Source organism: Lygodium microphyllum, chromosome 28 (assembly GCF_053477565.2).
Source record: "Lygodium microphyllum isolate KBCC chromosome 28, Lygodium_microphyllum_v1.1.10, whole genome shotgun sequence".
In the NCBI taxonomy this organism is placed as follows: Eukaryota; Viridiplantae; Streptophyta; class Polypodiopsida; order Schizaeales; family Lygodiaceae; genus Lygodium; species Lygodium microphyllum.
Window position 1 is genome coordinate 46675653 of NC_141162.1, and position 22947 is coordinate 46698599.

A 22947-nucleotide genomic window follows, 5' to 3' on the forward strand; every position below is an offset into this window, starting at 1 on the left:
ATTCTATCTGATTAGTTAGTAGCTTGGGAAAGTTTAGCCTCCTTGGAAAGAGGAAAATCAAGGTTCTTTTGTAGGCTTCTCTATGAACTCTATTCAATGTGTTAATATCTTGAAATTTTTTGTCTCCTTGGAAAGAGGCAAGAGAAGGCTCTTCTTAACTAGTTTGAGCAAAGAAAGTTGTAGCTAGAAGACTCAAGCAAACTTTGGAAGTGATAGTAACTATAGTGACCCAGGTGACTATGAAGAGCGACTATAGTGACCCCGGTGACTCTTCATATCAAACATATTTCTTGGAAAGTATCTCAAAAGATAAGAGGGGAATTTTTGGACATTCTTAAATTTTATCTCTATGAAATATAGCTTGATACTATATAATGAGAGAAGATAATGATTTAATGTAAACTCTATATACTATCTTTCAAGATTGTGAGACTATGTGTGAAGAAAACTATGAGCTTGGTTTTATGGAAGACATTGTTTAAAATACAATAAGATGATTGTCATTCAAGGTTGGAATTTGGATACGTTCTGTTTTTCATTAATGGTGATGATGAAAAGTGCTATATGCTTTGTTGGAGTTAAATCCATGGAAGAGTTGTTTCATGATGCTTCATAAACAATGTAAAAAATAAGGGGTCCCTATGATTTTTAGTATTTTGATAGATGGGCATTGTGCTACACAAGCTAAATGATGGGACATTGGATGCCATCTTTTTCATTCAAGAAGATTGATCCACAAAAAGTACAATGGCTACCTCTTAGCTAGCCTCTTGCATGTTCTAGAATATAATAATTCACTTGTAGTGAGCTTGCTAGGCATTCAATTGAGCATGATCATTGCACATGGAAAACTCAATAATGCAAGTGAGCACCCTTCAATTATCAACCCTCTATGGACTCCACATGCATGAGATGACGAGAATGGATATGGCAAGAGAGAGTGTGGAGAGAGAAGATGAGGAGCTTCACTCACTTAATCCCTCACTCTCACTCCTCTCTTTCCTCTTAATCTATCACTCCTTTCTTTCCTCCCAATTCTCACTCTCTATCTCTCTTACAACAGAATCCAAAAAGCAAGTATACCAATTTGGCACACAAATGATTAGATTATTCTATTCTTTCTCATCATTTAAGTGTACCTTTTTAGGGTTAGGATTTTCCTCCTTCCTCTTGGGCATGTAGCCTTCTTTTTGGCTAGTCATTTCTCATTGTAAGCTCCTTTTCTTATGGTGGGAATAAAATCAAACCTTTTTTATTTTGCCTCAAAATTGTATGATAACACTACAAATTGCATGCAATCTAGCCTCTCTTCTAGATTTACATGGCAAATTAATACAATGAATGTAATTTCTTGGTTATTTAATTATGCTTTTGCTTTGTGCACATTGCAACAATGATCTTTGAATTGTCGACATAATTCAAAAGTATGCTTCTTCTTTTTTGAAGATATTACACTCTAGAATTTCTTCTTGTGGTACATGGATGCTAGGGACAATAGTGTTAGAGGAGTTCTTCAAGTTGTTGATGGCAAAATCTTCCTAGTACAAGGTAAGTTGTGGTTGGAGTGGTCATATACTGACATTATTTCTAAAGTTAGTGTGTTCTTGGGATTTTCTTGGTGATTTCTAATGGTGGGTTGAAGGTCAAACAAGCATTGAAGAAGAGCCGAGGGTGAATGAATCCTTCGAATCTTCAACTTGCAGTTAAAGGATTATTGTGCAGTTTCTTCCTAAAGGGAACTGTTAATCTCCTTTGTGTGCAGAAGACATACATTGTTGGTTTGGGAGATAGGTCAAACTCTAGTAAGAAATCTTGGAGTACTATTACATACTTGAGGAACAATACTCAATGAAACAAATAGTGCATAGGTTTTGGTGCAAACATTACGTGCATGTATATGCATAGCTAGATAGTACTCTAGTTAGAAGGCAATGTTTTTGGTTTCTCAAAATGGTGTTGTTGATGAAGAAATCGGGGTACAACAAGTGGAAAATTTGTTAGGTGTTGAGGGAAAATGCACTTGAAGTGGTCATTATATTGGATAAGATGTACATAGCCACATGGCTTGAGGGTAAATATCTTCAATGGTTGTAGCTGCTTGTAGTGGTTGAAGAGAAATTTCTCTCCTACCAATGCCTTTCCACCTTCCTTTTGTCATTAATTATGATGGCACTAAGGTGAAATTGATAAAGAAAAGTGCAAGTGATTAAAAGTGATAAGTCTAACCATAAATGAGATAGAGTTTGTAGTTATGTCGCTCTAAATGTGCCCTAAGAAATTGTGGGGGAACATAAAAAAGGAATAGGGGATTAAAAGGATGAAGCCTACTGACTAAGGCCACTAGATGTACCTTATTTTAGGACCCCTACGTGAATTGCAATGATTTTTTGTGTATTTTTATTCTGTTCTCTTTTCATTTGTTCCTTTTTAAAATAATGTTAAAATATATTTAAAATAAAAAATACCATACAATGAGACTTTTAGCCTTATAAGAGGGAAAAAATTTATTATGCGAAAGGTTGAGAATGACAATACTTTGTAAAAGTATCAATCTAGAAGCCTTGATGTTGTAGAACCTATTGTTGATGAAGAATTGCAACTTCTTGTGAGGATAGTAGAGAGCTTCGGGTGGTAATGCATTAAGTTTTACTTGATGAAGTCGACTCCCTCATGTTGGATACCATTTTGTGCCCCCTTGAGGTAGATTAACGACCCATGCATCCTTATATTTAGTCTTCTAGTTCTTTAATAGTTGTCCACTGATCGTTTCAATATTGTTGCCTTGAGCATACCGCTTACCACATACTTTGTCTACATTCACTTAATAAAAACTAAGAGAATATGAAATTGAGTTCAAGTGAATTGAAATTTTGTAAATTCAAAAATTGACACTAGCCTTTCAACACTTACTAACTTGTTAGCTAGTTAACATAGTAGTCAATAATTACTCTCTCCCCACACGAAAAAGGTCATGATGCTTTCAATTGGCGAAGAAATGTTGATCTAGTTGTATGTATGGTTTTTTCTTTATTTTAAATTTTATTTCAATAGCTTTATTATGTACAAAAATTCAAATGACATAATTATTATGTACAAGTTCATAAGTTATGGTACAATCATTCTCCATCAAGAAGAGGTGAGCCATTAGTGGAAGTTAGAAAGAAAGGTCTAGCTAGCTTTTCACCTTGTAAAATGGTGATTATTATTTTGTGGAGGAGAGAAAGGTCTAAGAGTGGTCTGGTTAGATTTTCACCTCATGAAGTGGTGAGTTTGGAAAAGAAGTTGGAGCTACATACATTGCATTACATTGGGACTTCCATATAGCACTTCTTTACTTTGAAATAGTCATTAGTTTTAGCCTTGTTGATGTTTACATAGTGTACCACAATTTCTCAAATGGGCTTCGATCCTCTCCTTTCTATTCTAGCACTAAAAATTTCTCAATAGTGTTACGTCACAATGCAATATGGATCATGGGAGCCAAATGAGGTTCCTTAGCTTCTTTGCCAAGAACAAGTCTTAGGAGCTCATCCAAGAATTAAGTGTGTTTCACCCTATGTTATTATGGCTCTTCCTATGGCAATGGCTACTCTAGAAATTTCCCTATGTTCATTAGCTAGAATTCCAACATTAGCATCACTGTAAATGTGAGAAAGTCACATGAACTTATCTCATTTAATTCTTTAAGGAATACATTCATTGGTTGGTTTTGGTCTTGAGGTGCTTCAATTGCCGTTTCCTTCAAGTTTTTAAGTTACAGGTTTGGTTTCAATTAAGTGGAGACATTGGTTGAGTTGACCATGACTTGAAAGCTGTTGAATCACTTGATATTATTGTCTTATTACTATTATCTTGCTTTATTGGAACTTTAGGGGCAAGCTCCTTAGTAGAGTAAGTAGGTTTAGTTGCAATTGGGGAGTGTGACTGTTGTATTTCAACATCAGTACATAGGAAGTAGTAGTAGTGGTGAGCACTCAAAGAGAAGTTGGAGCTATGTACCTTGGGTCGATTCACGACTTCCATATCTCTCCTCTTTGCTTTGAAATAGACATTATTTGACTTCCCATGTTAGCCCCTCTGAGGTTTGCTTAGTGTACCAAACTTTCTCCAATGGGCTTTAATCCAATCCTTTGTATTTTGGTGCTAATAATTCCTCAATAGGGTTGTTGCACAATACTTTGTGGATTGTGAGAGCAAAACAATATTCCTCAAATTCTTTGTTAGAAATGAGTCTTAGGATCTTATCTAAGTATTTAGTGTATTGCTCACTAAGGTGTTCCTACTCTTTCATGACAATGGCTATTCTAGAAATTTCCATATGTTCTTAAGCTAGATTTCCAACATTGGCATGGGTGTGAATGTGAGAAAGTCACGTGAGTATATGATTAAATTATTTAAGGTATATAATCATTAGTTGGTTTTAATTTTGAGGTGTTTCAATTGCCATTTTCTTTAAGTTTCTAAACTTTAAGCTACATTTCCATTGAGCTAGAGGCTTTGGTCGAGCTGAGCATGACTTGAGAGCCATTGAGATACTTGGTCTCATTATTAAGTACTAATATCTTACTTTACTAGAACATGAGTGGCATATTCCTTGGTGGAGTTTGTAGGTTTATTTGCAGAGTTCGAAAGCACAGCTGCTATATTTCCACATCTACATGGGAAGCAGTAATAGTGGTGAGCATCAAAGAGAAGTTGCAACTATGTAGGTTGGGTCAATTTGGGACTTTCATATAGCTCCTCTTTTCTTTGAGAGTCATTACTTGACTTCCCCTTTTTTCACTCCTGAGGTTTGCATAGTGTACCAAACTTTCTCAAATGGGCAGAGCCAAATAATGCTCCTCAGCTTCTTTGTCAACAATGAGTCTTAGGAGCTCATCCAAGTATTTAGCTTATTGCTCGCAAAGGTGTTCTTACTCTTCCCACAACAATGGATTCTCTAGACAATTATGTATGTTCTTAAGCTAGGACTCCAACATCAGTGTGGGTGTAAACATGAGCAAGAAAAATGAGTTTATCATTAAATTCTTTAAGGTATGTAGTCATTGGTTAGCATTCATTCTGAGCTAGGTCACTACCATTTCCTTCAAGTTTATGAACTTCAACTTAGGTTTGAATTGATCTAGAAGATTTTGTTGAGTTTGGCATGACTTGAGAGCTATTGAGTCACTTCGTCTTGTTTTTAGTACTATTATCTTGCTTTATTGGAACATGAGGGAAATGTTCCTAAGTAGAGTTGGCAAGTTTAGTTGTAGCTGGGAAATGTGACTATTGTATTTTCACACTTAGACATGAAGTAGTAATAGTAGAGATCACTCAAAGAGAAGTTGGAGCTATGTACATTGGATCAATTTGGGACTTCCACATAGTTAGTATCTACTCTTTAATAGTCATTAGCTTAATTTCTATTTTATCACGCTGAGGTTTGCATAGTGTATGAAACCTTCTCAAATGGGCTTTATGCCTCTTCTTTTTGTTGTAGTGCTAATAACTATCTAAATAGTGTTGTGGCACAATGCATTATGGAATGTGTGAGCCAAACAACATTCCTTGGCTTCTTTGTAAGGAATGAGTCTTAGGAGCTCATCCAAGAATTTAGCTTATTACTCATTAAAGTGTTCTCTTCCCATGATAGTGTTTGTTCTAGGAATTCCCTATGTTCCTTAGAGGAGTGGGTAGGTTTACTTGCAACTAGGGAGTGTGATTGTTGTATTTCACATAGACTAGATGAAAAGTAGGAATTGTGGCAAGTACTCAAAGAGAAGTTGGAGCTATGTACATTGGGTTGATTTGGGACCTCCATGTAACTGGTCTTTGCTCCTTTATATTCATTAGCTTACTTCCCATTTTAGTTGTTTGCTGAGGTTTGCATATTGTACAAAATTTTCTCAAACAAGCTTTATCCTTCCCCTTTCTACTTGAATGCTCATCATAACTCCTCAGTAGTGTTGTGGAACAATGTGTTATGGAATGTTGGAAGCAAACGAGGTTATGTGGCTTCTTTGTTAGGAATGCATTTTAGGAGGCCATCTAAGTATTTAGCATATTATTTTTTAATGTATTCTTTCTCTTCCCATGACATTAATTGTTCTAGGAATTCCCTACATTCTAGCCCGAAGTATAAATGTGAACAAGCAACATGAGTTTATCATTCAATTCTTTAAGGAATGTAATCATTGCTTAGTTTTCATTCTAAGTTATTTTTACTTCCATTTCATTAACATTTCTAAACTTTAGGTTAGGTTGAAATTGAGTTGAAGCTTTAGTCGAATTGAGCATGACTTGAGAGCTAGTGAGTCACTTAGGCTCATTATTTTAGTACTAGTATCTCACTTTATTGAAATGTGAGTGGCAAGTTGTTAGATATGCTCAATGCCCCACCCTCATAAGGCGCCATAAATGATCCATGGTGCTCAAAGTTGTAAGACCCCCATTATGAGGAGAAGCTATATGTGACCCGAGATATTGGTTGAGTCGTGACTTGTATGTCAAATGAGGTCTATGTGATTGGATGGCAAAAAGGTGAATGTTTTGGATCTAATCCTTAGTTAGACAGAGTAGTTAAGCTAGTAGCAATGTGAGGCACATTGCATCGAGTTGCGAGGTAGGGGAGTTATCAAGGGCCCCTATTTTGGGGTCCGGAGGCCGCAGATGATGTGCAAATCGGATGTTGTATGTGTACGTAGAGCGCCAAAAGGTTGAATTTGGTCTTTTTTCCTCATGCCGTACAAGTATATTCTCTTGATATTTGAGCTTAAAGTAGAGTTCTTTGTTCTTGGGGACCTTCCGATCCTCGCTACGTACGCATACAGCATCTAATGTGGGTTCAATCTTGTCTTTTTGCCTCATGTTGTGCAAGTCGTTTCTCTTGATATTTGATCTTAACGTCGAGTTTTTTATTCTCGGGGACCTTCCAACACTCGCTATATACGCATACAGCATCCAATTTGCACAGCAGCAGAAGCGGCCCCTAGTTGGCGTCTCCCAAGGGGGACCAATGGCCCCCCCGGCGAGGGTCCACGGGCAGTGCCCTCGGTTAGATGGTAAAGGGAATAATACCTGGTGGACAAGTGGAGACTCACATAGTAGGTTGGTTATGCCGACCTAACCGCCTTTGTGGGCTATAAAACCTAGACCCCTTCATAATAATCCATCATCTATCTTTCACCTAGTCAGAGTTGTTCTAGCTAGCCTTAAGCTCTTCACCTATCTTCTGTCTAGATCACCATCTAAGCTTCACGGTGGAAGCACACGGGTGGACAGAGCCATCTTTGTATCAATTTTTGGAGCCATAGATTTTTTTTAATTCTCCTCTTATCTGTTGTGTACTCTCTATCTCTTTCTCAGATTCTATTCACGGTGCCATGTAACTTTTTACACAAGTTCCTTGTAGAGTTGGTAGGTTTAGTTTTACAGCTTAAGAGTGTAACTATTGTGTTTCCATATCTAGATGGAAAGTAGTAACTACTGGGTTAGTGGATCCATATTAGCATATCTATCGAGAGATGTTGGCTTGTGCTTGAAAAGCTCACACATGTCCCTCTTATCTTGTACATTCTTGTTACATGAGGTTTTGGAAAATTTACTTTGCCTTGCATCATTGCACGATGAAGTGAGTTGTGCAAGAATATAATCAAAGGGTGGATTAGGTTTTGTGTCATTAAATTGTAGAATAAACCACTTGAAGAGTTCAAGGTTGTACTAAACTAAAGCAAAGCTCTCAAGAGCTTCTAGGTCTTGGGTAAGGCACAAAACATAATCACTAACATGAAGTACCATGCTTTTTTGTCCTAACCTACTAGCCACATATAACTCTTCCTCTATAAGAGTTTATCACATGAGGGATGTTTCAAAGTACGTGTAGACAACTCAATACCATGGATAGCTGATAGAACTTTCAAGGAAGTAGGGTGCACATACATGGGATTCTACATTGAGATGTAAAGAACCATTCCTTGCTCTACAACATTCATTAGTTGGCTTCCAAGTTTAGCTACCAAACTTTGGTTAGAATACCATCTGTACTCAAACACACTTTTTTTTTAACTTTTTGTTCTAGGTCTTGTTTTTTTTTACTTGATCAACTCATGGTTATCAATGTAGAATGAGGGAATTAATCATAGCTCTCTAGAATTAGCTTTTGGTATACCCTTCATGACTTCCTTGACAAGGGCCAAGTAATGAAAGCATATTTGTTTGCTACTCATCCCATGTCATTAGCCTTTCCAAGAGCAAGAGCTTTGTTTACTCTTTATCTAGGGTTATGATGTATGCATACATGAGCAATATCAGCTTGTTATCTAGACACTTATTGATGCCAGGAGGCATATTTCACAGTGGATTCCATGCCACGGTGGATTCTGTGAGGTTTTATGGTGGATTTCGTAAACTTTTATTATTGGGGCTCATACACAAAGTGGATTCTTTGTGCGAGAAGTCGATGGGGACGCCTATCCTTTTCGGGCATTTTGTTAATTGAGTGTGTACATGGGTGATTCCATAGCGGGTGATTCCGCAAAATACATATTTAAATTAATAAACGTTTATGAGTTTAGAGTGCACACTCGTGATAAATTAAGGTTAGGATTGATTTCTAACCAATTAATTTATTTATGTAGTTGAAGACTGCTAGGTATTCACTTTTGTCGGTTTAATTGTATTATTTTACTAACGATTGTGAATGCTTCAGTTGATGTGTAGAGATAGCAGCGGTGGCAGTGGAAAGCATTGGAGGATAGTGTGTATTCAAATTATCGTCAATATTTTGATGGGCGTATACCTTAGGCATGACGCCTATATTTTGTCACGCCTATTTATCAAGGCGTTTGATATTTATTTATTATTTTTGTATGCGCATGGGCGCATGATTTAGATATTTGTATTTAGACATTATATTGGGTATGGCTGACTTCTTGGACGCCCGCCTATTAGCTTTATTTCTATTTTGCACAAAAGCAAACTCAAAAGCCAAAAGCGTGCTATTTTGTAATTTGGGCTATTATTTGAGCTTGAAGATGATTAATACATAAAATACATGCTTTGTGGAGTGCTCACACAAGGCATGGGGGAAGATTACACCCAATTGATCTCTTATTCATGTCGTGCAAGCTTTCTACATTGATTTGTGTGCAAAAAGTAGAGTTCTTTTGTTCTTGGGGACCTTCTCACCCTCACTACGCACGCTTACGGCATCCGATGTATGCACCAGTGGTGATCAAGAGCTTCCAATCGCTTACCATCTTTCGCAAAGGCAGAGCTCCTAGAACGATCGAGCTCTACAGTCAGTTTCATCATAAACGGTCGACGGGTGACTTCCTGGCGGTCAAGAACCTTTATCTGCATCCTCTGATCGCGAAGGACCGGCCCGAGGAGGCAGAGGACCACTTGTACATCTCCTTCTTCAAGACGTTTTTCAAATAGTCAACAGTAAGCTTCCATAACTCAAAAGCTTCAAAAGCTTTAACTTAAAAGCTTACTAAGCCTTAGTAGTAAGCTTTAAAAAGCTTACTTATCAAATTCGTCATCGAACGGCATGTGTGTACTAGTTGGCGTCAAAACGGCAACAAACGTCCTCTTATACACGACGATCATGCAGGTTCTATTAAGCTTAAAGCTCTCTAATCCACTAAGTTACTCTAAGTCACCAAGTCTCCTAAGCAATCTCCAAGTCCTACAAGTCCACAAAAGTCAAAACAGACTTATCCAACTATTCCCATAAAGAGTGTTCCTATGCAGAAGCACAGAAACCATTTATTGCTCTTTGGAAGACCCTGTTCCTATTCGCAGACTTGCTGAACCAATTTCAGCAAACGCAGAAGGTCATACGCAGGTCATACGAAGATTATACGCCATTTTTATGAAGATAACGAATACCGCAACCGCAAAAGAGAAGGACCGTAAAAGCCAAACAAAAATATATAAGCCTTGTATACCCGACTTTGAGCTATGCTCATCCCACTAATCAAATTTCAAGAGTGTGAGGTCTTTTGAATTTTACAGGATGACGGAAGAAAATATGGACGATTTTATGGCTGAATGTGATTTACCCGAACCAACGATGGAACAAAAATTGGATTTGATTATGATGCAGCTTGATGAAGAACGAAGAGCCCAACAAGCTTTGCAAGTTCAATTGGCCAATTTGCAATGATCTACCACCGACAAAGATGGACCGCAACCTGAAGATCTTATACGGCGTACCATCGATGCGACACTCGAAGCTCAATCCATCCGCAAAGAAACAAAGATAAGTAAAAGAAACTTCAAATTTCGTACTTTCAATGGATCTCAAGATGGAAAGACTATACTTGCATTTATCAGTCAGTTTGATGATTACTTTCATGAAGAGACATATGCTGAGAAAGACAAAATTAAATGTGTCACTAATCATTTAGTTGATCGAGCATCTCTATGGTGGATTGTGGTTCGCAAGAGCATTTATTGTCCCACTACCTCGGAGAGTTTCCAAAAGAAGTTTTTGCAGAATTTCCTTCCTCTTCAATTCCATGAAAAAGCCATTAAGCAATGGGATCTTCTACAGCAAAGAGATCATGAATCTATTTTCCAATACACTGAACGTTTTTTGAATGCCCTATTGCAACTCCGAATGCTCGAAGATGTACCTGAAGCGACTCACAAACGCAAGTTGATGTCTGGCTTACTTGGACATTACTATGCTGAAGTCAATATGTTCAAGCTTACAACTCTTGAACATGCAATTTCTTTGGCTCATGACACTGAAGACAAGATTCGAGGAAGAGACAAGCGTCCACAACAATTTCAAGCTAATTGTAACTATGGTTCCAAGCAATTCATTTCAAATTTTAGAAGATTCAATCAAAGTCATTTTCTTCCATCTTCATTCCGTAAGTCTTGGACACGACCACCTGCTTTGCCATCAAATACCAATCAAAACCCTAAGCCATCCTCACAGCTAAATCCTAATATTCCTAGAGTTCCTGCCATTACCAACAATGTATCTAAAGCCAAACATATAGTTTCTTACAAATGCCATCAACTTGAACATCTAGCAGAGCCAATTGTCAATCGAAAAAGCCACCTGTCCATATCAATTATCTTGGCGCAATGGAAGATGAAGAACGTGAGGAAATGCTTGACTTTACAGAAGATCCGATACTGGTACTACTTCGGATACTTTGCCAGGCATGCCAACTCCACATTCTTTGTTGACAATGAAATGTTTAGTGCATGGTAAAGAAAAGATTATTTTGCATGATGATGGTAGTACACATGATTTTATTTCTGCAAAGTTAGTGAAAGAATTGAATTTACAAACTGTTTCTACACATTATCACATTAAAGTAGCATTCCTAAGCACAAGATATAATGGAACACAAGAGGTGCATAATTTATAAATTAAAATTGGTGAATATACTGAACGAAGGAATTTCCTAGTTGTACCTTTGCAGTCTAGTGATATTATCTTAGGTATGCCTTGGCGTCATCAGTATAATCCTGACATAGATTATTCTACGCATTCAATTAAATTTAATTTTCAAGGAAAACAAATCACATTGCATAGTATGCACGCCTCCAATAATTTTCCACTGCTGACTCATACTCAAGCTAAACGTACATTACGTAAAAGTAGCAAATCTTATTTAATTTGGGTGAATGAACTTCAAGCTAAAGAAAAACATATGCATCCTAGGCATAAACAATTTCTTGCTCAATTTAAAGATTGTTTTGCTGATGATTTACCACCTGGTCTACCAGCTTCACGACTTGAAGATCACAAAATAGATTTAATTCCTGGTACACCACCACCATGTAAAACACCATATAGGCATAACCAAATTGAACAGAAAGAAATTCAAAATCAAATAGAAGAATTGCTTAATCGAGGATTAATTAGACCTAGTAGTTCTCCATTTGGCACACCTGTTTTATTGATAAAGAAGAAGAATAATACTTATCACATGTGCATTGATTATTGTGCCCTAAATAAAAGTACAGTTAAGAATAGATATCTAATTCCTAGGGTAGATGATCTTATGGATAAACTACAAGGTTCTGCCATATTCAGTAAGATAGATCTTAAATCTGGTTATTATAAAGTGAGATTGGATAAATCTGATATATTCAAAACTGCATTTAGAACACAATTTGGACACTATGAGTTTCTAGTGATGCCTTTTAGTCTAACTAATGCACCTGCTACATTTGGTCGAATGATGAATCACATATTTCTGAAATATCAGCATTGTGTTATAGTATTCTTTGATGATATATTGGTATTCAGTAAAAATGAGAATGAGCATTATGATCGTCTGTCTTTAGTTTTCAAGTTGTTAAAAAATAATCGATTGTATGCTAATCCAGAAAAGAGTGAATTCTTTCAAACAGAAATTGAATATCTAGGTCATATTGTTTCATCAGAAGGTATTAGGGTTGACCCTAAAAAGATAGAAGCAATTTTGAATTGGCCCATATCTAAAAATGTGCATGAGTTACGTTCTTTTCCAAGTCTTGCTAGTTTTTACAGAAAATTTGTGTGAAATTTTTTATTACTTGCTTTACCTTTGACTAAACTTTTAAAGAAATGTATTGTGTGTAACTGGATTGATAATCAACAAAAATCCTTTGATTTATTGAAACATGCATTAACCCATGCTCATGTATTACAACTACCTGATTTCAATAGACCATTCTTTTTAGTAGTTACTGATGCTAGCGGATCTGGAATAGGAGCCGTCCTTATGCAAGATAACCATCCCATAGCCTACTCTAGCTGTAAACTGAAACCATCTGAACTTAAATATTCTACCTATGATAAAGAATTGCTAGCTGTAGTACAAGATTTATGTCAATGGAAACATTATTTAATGGGTTCTGAATTTATGATTAAAACTGACCAACAAAGCATTAGACATCTCCTTAGTCAATCCCAAATATCTGATAGACATATCAAATGGACAGATTTCATTCAAAGTTTTCATCCCCTTATACAATATCAACCAGAAAAAGAGAATGTTGTAGCCGACGCTTTAAGTAAAAGACCGACCATTCATAATATTTCTCTGATATCATTTGATTCCCTTATCCCTATGAAAGATACTTATCATCAGGATATTACTTTTTATGCTGATTGGAATAAATTAGTTACAAACAATTGGATTCCTATTGATTCACTATCTTACAATAATGGATTCATGTTTTATGAAAAGAGATTATGTGTTACGGTTCCATTTAGATCTTTTGTTTTACATGAGATTCATTGTCCTCCATATCAAGGTCATAGAGGTATTATATCTACTTTGCGTAAGATTTTTATTGATCACATATGGTCACTGATGTATCTAACTTTGTTTCTGAATGTTTAGTTTATCAAAGAGTTAAAAGACACCATGGTAAACAGTATGGTTTACTAATGCCTTTATCTATTCCATCACGACCATGGAAACATATTTCTATGGATTTTATCATTGGTTTATCTAACACTAAAGTTAACTATAATATGATTTGGACTGTTGTAGACAAGTTTAGCAAACAAGCATATTTCATTCCATGCAAGAAAACTCTAACTGCATCTCAAGCAGCTCAATTGTTTTTGAAAACTGTGTTTACTAATCATGGTTTACCAAAAGTTATTATTTTTTATCGTGATTCTAGATTCTCTAATAATTTTTGAATTACTTTTTTTGCTAACTTAAGAACAAAGATTGATTTTTTATATGCATTTCATCCTGAAACAAATGGTCAAACTAAAGCTACTAACAGTACTATTTTAGATCTTTTACGTGCTTACACTATTTCAAAACCACACACATGGGATACACATCTACATTTACTTCAGTTTGCATATAATAATACACCACACACAGCTACAAAGAAAGCACCATTTGAAGTTATTTATAGATATAGATTGCCTACATCTGTTGCATCATTATCAAACAAAATTCAAACTACTGATGATATTGCTAACATGCACGCTACTATTTTTGATGAAGTTAAAGATATGATTGCCAAAGCCCAGCAATCATATACAAAACAAGCAAATAAAAAAAGACAGGCCATGAATTTTAAAGTTGATTATGTTTGGTTACGAATTAAAAAACGTAGATTACAAAGTGTAGATAAACACCCAGTTGTGAAATTAGCACCTAGATTCTATGGATCATTTAAGATCATACACAAAATCAATGACAATGCATTTAAAGTAGAACTACCACAACATTGAAAAATACACAACACCTTTCATATTAGTTTATTACGACCTTTTAGAGGTCAATTACCTGTACACCATGTCTATGAAAACCCACCTTTACTAGATAAAGAGACTAAAATCCTTGAGCCTGAAACTATTATAGATACTGACTTTATGACCACTAGAACTAGCCATAGATATTCTAGATATTTGGTTAAGTTTAAAAATCATCCTGTTGAAGAGGCCCAATGGATACACGCTAGAGACTTAAATACTTTCCCCACTCTGTTAGCTCCACATTGAGCTAATAGCAATTGACCTCAATTGCTATCCCACCCTGGGGGTATGATGCCAGGAGGCATATTTCACAGTGGATTTCGTGCCACGGTAGATTCCGTGAGGTTTTATGGTGGATTCCGTAAACTTTTATTATCAGGGTTCATACACAAAGTGGATTATTTGTGCAAGAAGTCGATGGAGACGCCTATCCTTTTCGGGTGTTTCGTTAATTGAGTGTGTACATGGGTGATTTCATGGTGGGTGATTTCGTAAAATACATATTTAAATTAATAAACGTTTATGAGTTTAGAGTACGCACTCGTGATAAATTAAGGCTAGGATTGATTTGTAACCAATTTATTTATTTATGTAGCTGAAGACTGCTAGGTATTCACTTTTATCGATTTAATTGTATTATTTTACTAACAATTGTGAATGTTTCAGTTGATGTGTAGAGATAGCAACGGTGGCAATGGAAAGCATTGGAGGATAGCGTGTATTCAAATTATCGTCAATATTTTTATGGATGCATACCTTAGGCATAGCGTCTATATTTTATCGCGCCTATTTATCAAGGCGTTTGATATTTATTTATTATTTTTACATGTGCATGGACGCACGATTTAGATATTTGTATTTGGACATTGTATTGGGTATACCTGACTTCTTGGATGCCCGCCTATTAGCTTTATTTCTATTTTGCACAAAAGCAAACTCAAAAGCCAAAAGCGTGCTATTTTGTAATTTGGGCTATTATTTAAGCTTGAATATGATTATTACATAAAATACATGCTTTCTAAAGTGCTCACACAAGGCATGGGGGAAGATTCCACCCAATTGGTCTCTTGTTCATGTTGTGCAAGCTTTCTACATTGATTTGTGTGCAAAAGTAGAGTTCTTTTGTTCTTGGGGACTTTCTGACTCTCACTACACGCGCTTACGGCATCCGATCTATGTACCACTTATTTTCTCATTCGTGAGTTTGATGTGCTACCACATATGCTATCTTGATGAGAGATTTCTTGTCATGTCAAAGCTTAAAGTGCTTTGAGATTCTAGATGTGATGAGAATGTTTTGTGAGGTAGTAAGCTCATCATGCTTATAAGTCCAAAGTCAAGATTCACTTTTGCTAGCAAAAGGGATGAAAAAGTTTTATAGCAACCAATGGTTGTGACTGTTGAGGTCTTGCCATAGGTTTGGAAGTAGTAATAGCCAAAAGTCAATGGACTATGTACTTATGGTAGTCAAGGATGACTACTTGGTCAAATTCGTAGATGCATTGGGAGTGGACTGTTGGAAACTACGAGGAAGACGAAAAACGAAAGGAAGAGAGAAGAGAAGAGAGATATGAGACACCGGAAGTGGAACCCTAGAAGTGTGTAAACTGAGCACACATAATAGAAATATATAGAGGGGACCTGGGACGCTATATATAGACAGACTATATATAGCTAACACTATATATAGCTAACATCCCCGCTCAAATAAAGGTCCCTTAGTATGGATGAAAAAAACCCTTGGGGACTCAAGGAAAAAACTCACAGCTCTATACAGGCCTTCCATTATATTAATATTCAAAATATAAAATTACAAAGTTGAACTTACAAGAGCCTATTCATAGGTATCAAAGGAGCTACACTACTCCTGGATTACAACCACCTATTGAGAGGCATCAAAAAAGCTTTATCACTCCTAAATATACATGTAAAATAAGGATAAGCGACATTAAGCGACATCACTGCAAAAGATAAAATGTCCAAGAAATTTCTTCAACCGAACTTGGGATGTAAGCAGTATATCTGTCACATCAAAACTTAAAGAAAAAAAACGTTACAGTGACATTAGAACAACACAAGGTCTATAGAGACGGTTCGCGACGCCGCTCTATAGACAACATAACACATGTGGGTCCCCATGAATAGAATATAAATAAAACAATTTGTCATCAACTGAAATATAGATGCTCATCAACTGGAAAGAATATAAACGAAATAATGTGTCATCAGCTAGAATATAGACCCTCATGGAATAATGAACAATACCATCTGAAAGATAAACCCTCTTACGTATCCAATGGCTAAATTCATTCCCTTGACCTAGAAGGCCAAAACTTCATGTACCATCTCCCCACGTATATAGATCTCCACTAAGTGTTACTGCACATGTGTGATATTCACCACAAGCAACATGTTCAATGCTAGTATTTGCTAATGTCTCCACTAATTGTGGATGTGCCACATCTGAATCAACTCCATGGCCAAGCCTACCTCCAGAGTCCTTCCCCCAACAAAATACTTCACCTTGCCTACTAACTAAGGCAGCATGCCTTTTACCACATGCAATATTGTGCATATCTAATACCACAGCTGACTCTAAATGCTTAGGTAGTAAAGCATCTAATTTTGGACCAGTACCACTCTCGGCTCTGTATGAGCCACCACCTAACATACCATCCCCGATTCCTTCACCCCACATGTATACATCACCTAAAGCTTCAGAATCATCTTGTTGAGTACCATAACTTGAGGAGCTTATCATGCTTGAAAGGCTAAGTCTAAATGCCTCTGAGCTAGTGTCCTCTAGTTGAAATTTTAAGCTCTCTGTTACAATATCTGAATCACCATCATTTAAGGAGTCCCCAACCAAACTTCCATCTGGATAGCTCTTTCTTGAATTTGTGGAATTAACAGTTGCCATGGAATATGTTTTATCCAATCCACGATGTGGGGGACTTCCATAGGTCCCTCGATAAGAATCCCCAATGTCCTGTTGCAAACTGTTGCCAGCACTAGTCACGTACTTTTTACGGACATGGGCAAGAGGGCTATGTCCATCCAATGACACAAATCCCTCATTCCTAGTATCCACTCGCAACTTCTGCGAATGTCCCCCATTGATCAAGGCCTTGAGGCCAACAAACCACAATTCTGCTTGATCTTTATCTTTGCAAACAAGATCAAGAGATTGGTCATCGTGTCCGTAGATGAGGGAGAACGACTGGTACTCCTTCTCAGGTGTGGGATTACGCTGGAAATTAGCTGTGCGTTGACCAGGAATAATTCTTGCAACAGAACTCAAACTCAGATGCAACTCCTCTTTTCATTAGACAGTCGAAAATAACAAAATCGGGGCTTCCCTTTGCGGCTGTACTTTAACAAATGGGCGCCTTTCTTCAATGCTGTTATTGCCTGCTCAATGTCTCGCTCAAACGTTCCTGTCCGCCCAATGTCTGCCATCCCTAGAACTCACCTCCAGAATGTTCTCAAGACAATAGGTTGTTTCTAACAGTAATCCCTTGAGAAGATACATCATCTTTTCCCACGCTTAAGCCACAACCAGGATTGGCCAATCCATGTTCTCACATTGACACCAGCCATGCTGCAACACTCTCTACTGCTACTAGCTCCAAGCGTTGTAAACAGGCAGCATAGAAGCATTGGCCTGCAAAACAAATCGCTGCTTCTGGCAATGCCAAAAGGAAGGTGAAGAAAACGATGGAGCCGGAAAGTTCCTGGCTTTAATGATGCCAACGACGAACGCGAGGGGAGGTACACAGGAAATAAGGATGGGATTTGGTGGCGGCCGACCTCCCGCGACACCGTCAGGCTGTAGAGGCTGAGGATGTTGGTGGCCACCAGAGACCCTATCACCAAGGAGTTCCATGTGAAAGCCCACAGACCAGGCCCCCCGCGGCTAATCCCGGAGCTCAAGAAGAAGGTGGAGACGAAGAACTCGCTTTTCTGCCCCATCGTCTTGTTCTCGTCTCCAGCTTTTGCCCTCGCCTGGCTTCCCCGTTGCAGTTATAGGCTTAAGCCTTATAGGATCGGCAGTGTGCCGCCATCTCTCGCAGGCGCTGTTGGGCTACCATGTTGGAAACTGCGAGGAAGACGAAAGGAAGAGAGGAGAGAAGAGACATATGAGACACCGGAAGTGAAACCCCAAAAGTGTGTAAATTGAGCATACATAATAGGAATATATAGAGGATAGGAATATATAGAGGGGACCTGGGGCGCTATATATAAACAGACTATATATAGCTAACACTATATATAGCTAACATGGACATACTCTTAGTTGTTTTTCATAAATTTAGTTGCTTAGGTTGGGCAACTAAGCTAGGTTCCCATTGCTGGATTTCTTGTATTTACTTGGGCAAAGATTTAGGAGTTTTTGGACTTCTAAGCAAGCTACTAGTTACCTCTAGTGTTTGTGTTTTCTTTCTTGGATGGCTCTATTTTCTCCTCTGAGCGTTCCTTCTTAGATTGATACACAATGCAAATGACACATTGCACCCTTATCTGAAGTTTAGGGCTCATTAATCATTATCAATCTCTCCTCATGTTTTTCAAACACATCAAGAAATTGTGACTTTGATGCATTGAGATCCATTTATTTTCTTTACTAGATAAGGTTTGACCTCCAAGTTTCTATCTTGGTTAGATTAATCTTTCCATTTGTTTTGGTTTTAGACATTCATTTACATTTGGTCTTTTCTTTTATTTCCTTACCATGGGTGATATTTGAGTTTTGGCTAACAAAGGTGCTGATGTGGGTTGTTTTAGGTAACCAAATTCATGGATTTTGCATGCAATACCCTTGACCATGTAGCAATGATTTGGGGACCAATTACAGTGTTAAGCTAACTCTCTCATAGTGTGTGTGGTAGTGTCCCCAAGATCTTCATCTCTTTTTATGTTGTTATCTTTTTGTAGTAGTGTTAGGAACTACCTTTGGGCTACTTTTCACCCTAATGGGGGAAAATTTCTGCTAAACGGGACTCATTTGTCCTCTTGTGCCCATACCAAAGTTGTAAGAGCTTCCGTACTCTCCTCTCTATGTTTTCATGTTGGCTAAAAGATAGATCCCTTTCTCTTCCCTTGTGCATTAGGAACATTGTCTATGTTTGCCAAAAGTCTTCATTATCTTGATATTGGGTAGGGTCAAGTGCATTTGATGTGCTTTGCAATCCACATTGCACTTAGTTGTATGTTTGAATCATCTTCCAAGCATAATTTCCCTTTTGACATCCTCTTGATTTGGAAGCACATATAACATAACTTTAAAGCTTTATGTTAGTAAGTTCATTCAAATCTTATATTTTTCTAGGAGAGACTATGGGGATCCCTTGTATGGGTTGATTATTGCATCAATCAACACAAGTCTGGGTTATTTGATCGTGGTCCATGTAGCATAGGTGAGGATATTAAAGTCAGCTCCTTCATCAATGGGAGCTTCAACTATCCACCATCCTTTAGTAATTAATTTAATCATAAGTTAGGAAGGTGCAATCAACTCTTCATCTTCCCAATTGATATTAGCATTATTGATCATGTGAGTGAAGATATAAGGCTCACTACATAAATAGATAGCTACCCAATGCATTGCCTTTAGGACAGTGCGTTTAGCTATACTCATTGCATTGGGGATGGATTCCATTATTTTACTGATTTGTTATTGTTTTGGGCAATAGATGACCAAACAATCAAGCTGATGGCCATTCCAACAACTTTTATGTATGCATGGTTCTACAATTGGAAATTTTTGTAGTAGAAAGTCATAAGATGACTACTTGACATCCATATTTTGTACCATCCTTCTAATTTAGTTACACACTCTCTATATTTTAAGTTATATTTAAACGAAAGGATCATTCTCTATGTCCTATTTCTCTTAAATTCATAAAGCTTGATCAAGGATCTAAAGGGGTTTATGTTATTATTTATGTCCATCAATAACAACGACAACTTAACTTTAAGTAGTTTCGATACTTGTTGTGCATCTAGGCTTTATTTCTTCCAAATAATTTGTGATTTCAAAGAATAAAAATAGTAGTTCTTGAAAAATCACTACACAAGTCACTATTGATTTAGGGTTTTTTTGGTCCCTTTTGTCTATTTGGGTTAATGATATTGAGAACTATATGTGTTTACCCTCTCTTAGCATCTCTCATATGTCAACTACATATGACTCCTTTGAACGAGTGATCTAAGTAATTATGCGAATTTGAGGAAACTATATGATCCGCAACTTGATGACAAGGATGATGCCATTGATGATGATGATGGCGTGGATGCTTTTATTAATGATTGTACAGAGAAAGTGGTGCACATGACAAACAAAGTCTTCTTAGGATAGAATTGCTTTATCAAATTTATGAAGGCTCAAAACTGACATGGCTAAGCACAAGTTTGCTTATTCTTAATACAAAAATTCCTTATATTTTGAGTAATGCATCTATTTCAACACTATTAAAGTAAGTGGCTTTTGATTGTCAATGTTAATTGCATTATTTTCAAGTATCTTAACATCCAAATCTAAATGGGATGTTTGCTTGAAGCATTATAGGTTACTATCTAAAAAGCTTTTACCCACAAATAATGTCCTTTCTACATCAAGAAATGAGGTAAAGAAGATGTTTGAACTCGACCACAACATAATACACACATGTATAAAGGGTTGTCTTTTATATAGAGGTGAAGATGGGAGCAAGGATAGATGCGCAAAATGTGAAACACCTTATTATAAATATATGAGTAGAAAGACTTCTCACAATATACTATGGCATTTTCCATTGACATCCCATATACAACATATATTTTGAGCCCCAAATAACAAGACTAATGGACATGGGAGCAAATAATACGAGAGCCAACATGTTCTTCCTCTTCTTATTGATGGTTGTCTAATTAGTGGCATTCAAGAACCAACATATTCGTCCTCTTTTTATTGTTGGTTGCCTAATCAGTGTTATTTGAGATGTTACCATCTAGAGAAGCTAGAAAAGTATGTATGTCACTTGCACATGGCTATGCATGTGATTTTAGTAAAGATTTCACATTATTCACTTCTATTTTTCTATAAATGGATCATATCGAAGGAGATTGATATGAAGACAATATTTCAAAATAAAAAGGAGTCCATTGAGCTCCTTTTCTTGGCAAAGAAGCAGCTTCTAGGCAAAGAAGGAGCTTCCAAATTCTTCTTTGGATATTCAAGTCCACGTACTCATCCATCTAGTGGATGAGATATAGATTGCGGGCATTGTTAGCACTATAAAAATTATGGGGCAGAAGAAATAGAATTTGAGCAAGAGATAAAAAAAAGAGAGTACACAGTAGATAAGACATGGAAAAAAAAAATCATTTAACTCCAAACAAGTTGATACAATGTCCACTCATATAGTTCCATAGCTTTCTCTTTTTCTCTTGCTCTTTGTAAACTCGTGCACTTCCAAACAAGCTCTATCCACTAGTGCACTTCCAATGTGAAGCTTAGATGATGATGATCTAGATAGAAGATAGGTGAAGAGCTTAAGGATAGCTAGAATAACTTTGATTGGGTGAAGGATGGATCATGAAAGCTATGAAGGGGTCTACCTTTTATAGCATGTGAAGGGGATCATGATGGATGGCCTTCCATATGCACCTCTCTTGACCTTCCATGTGCACATGTGTCTATTGAGCTTCCATATCCACATGTGTCTATTGATCTTTCATATGTACATGTGTCTCTTGACATTCCATGTGCACATGTGTCTATTGACCTTCCATTTGCACCTCCACTAGTTAGCCAATGAATATTCTAGGGAATATTTCCTACCCCTAGTCAAGGCTTACATTCGCGGCCCTGTGACCCAAAATAGGGGGTCCCTAGTATCTGTCAAGATTGTGGGAGAGAAGGAAGGAGTCTCACTTGTAGCTTTCTTGCTTACACAATGGGGGAATACACACAAGGGTGGAGGCTGAAAACAGTTTTCCTCTTCTTAGTTGTGTAAGCCAAAAAGAACTCATATACAAAGAAATAGAAGAACCCTATATATGGGTCTCAAACCAAACTCAACTAAATAAGGTGGCATACTAACTGAGCCACGAACTAGAGTAGATAAGGATAGCTGTCATCTAGCTATTATTCATGGGCGGTGTACCAACTGTATCTGCAACTAACAAGTCGGTGACATAAATGCACAACGATCACCCTGACATATCACGAGTGGAGCTTGATATCTCAACACTCCCCCTCGAGCTCAATCCCAATTCCTGCACACCAAGCAGGTCTCTGAACTTACGCAGCTTCTCTGCGCCCAATGCCTTCGTAAATATGTTAGCTACCTGATCCTCTGTGCTGACATAAACTAGATCAATAAGACCTAGTAAAACCCTCTCTCGCACATAGTGATAATGCACCTCAATGTGCTTTGTTCTAACATGATAGACTCGGTTATTTGCCAAGTGTATACTACTCATGTTGTCACAATAAATGACAATTGGCCCATCTGTAGGCTGATGTATATCATAAAGTAGCTCATGCAACCAAGCTACCTCACATGCAGCCATTGCTGCACCCCTGTACTCAGCCTCTGTGCTCGACAAGGCAACTGTAGGCTGTTTCTTGCTGCTCCAAGTGACTGCAGCACTCCCAAAAGAGAACACATATCCACTGGTAGATCGTCTATCAGAAATACTACCAGCCCAATCAGCATCAGTGTATCTATGCAACTGTA

The 22947-nt window shown here is 37.3% G+C and overlaps 1 pseudogene; it reads right to left on the reverse strand.

Annotated features, from left to right (window-relative positions):
* LOC148011418 (PH, RCC1 and FYVE domains-containing protein 1-like) overlaps positions 1 to 18304 on the reverse strand; it is a 122874-nt pseudogene extending 104570 nt beyond the window's left edge.
* Between the last annotated feature and the right edge of the window lie 4643 nt (positions 18305 to 22947).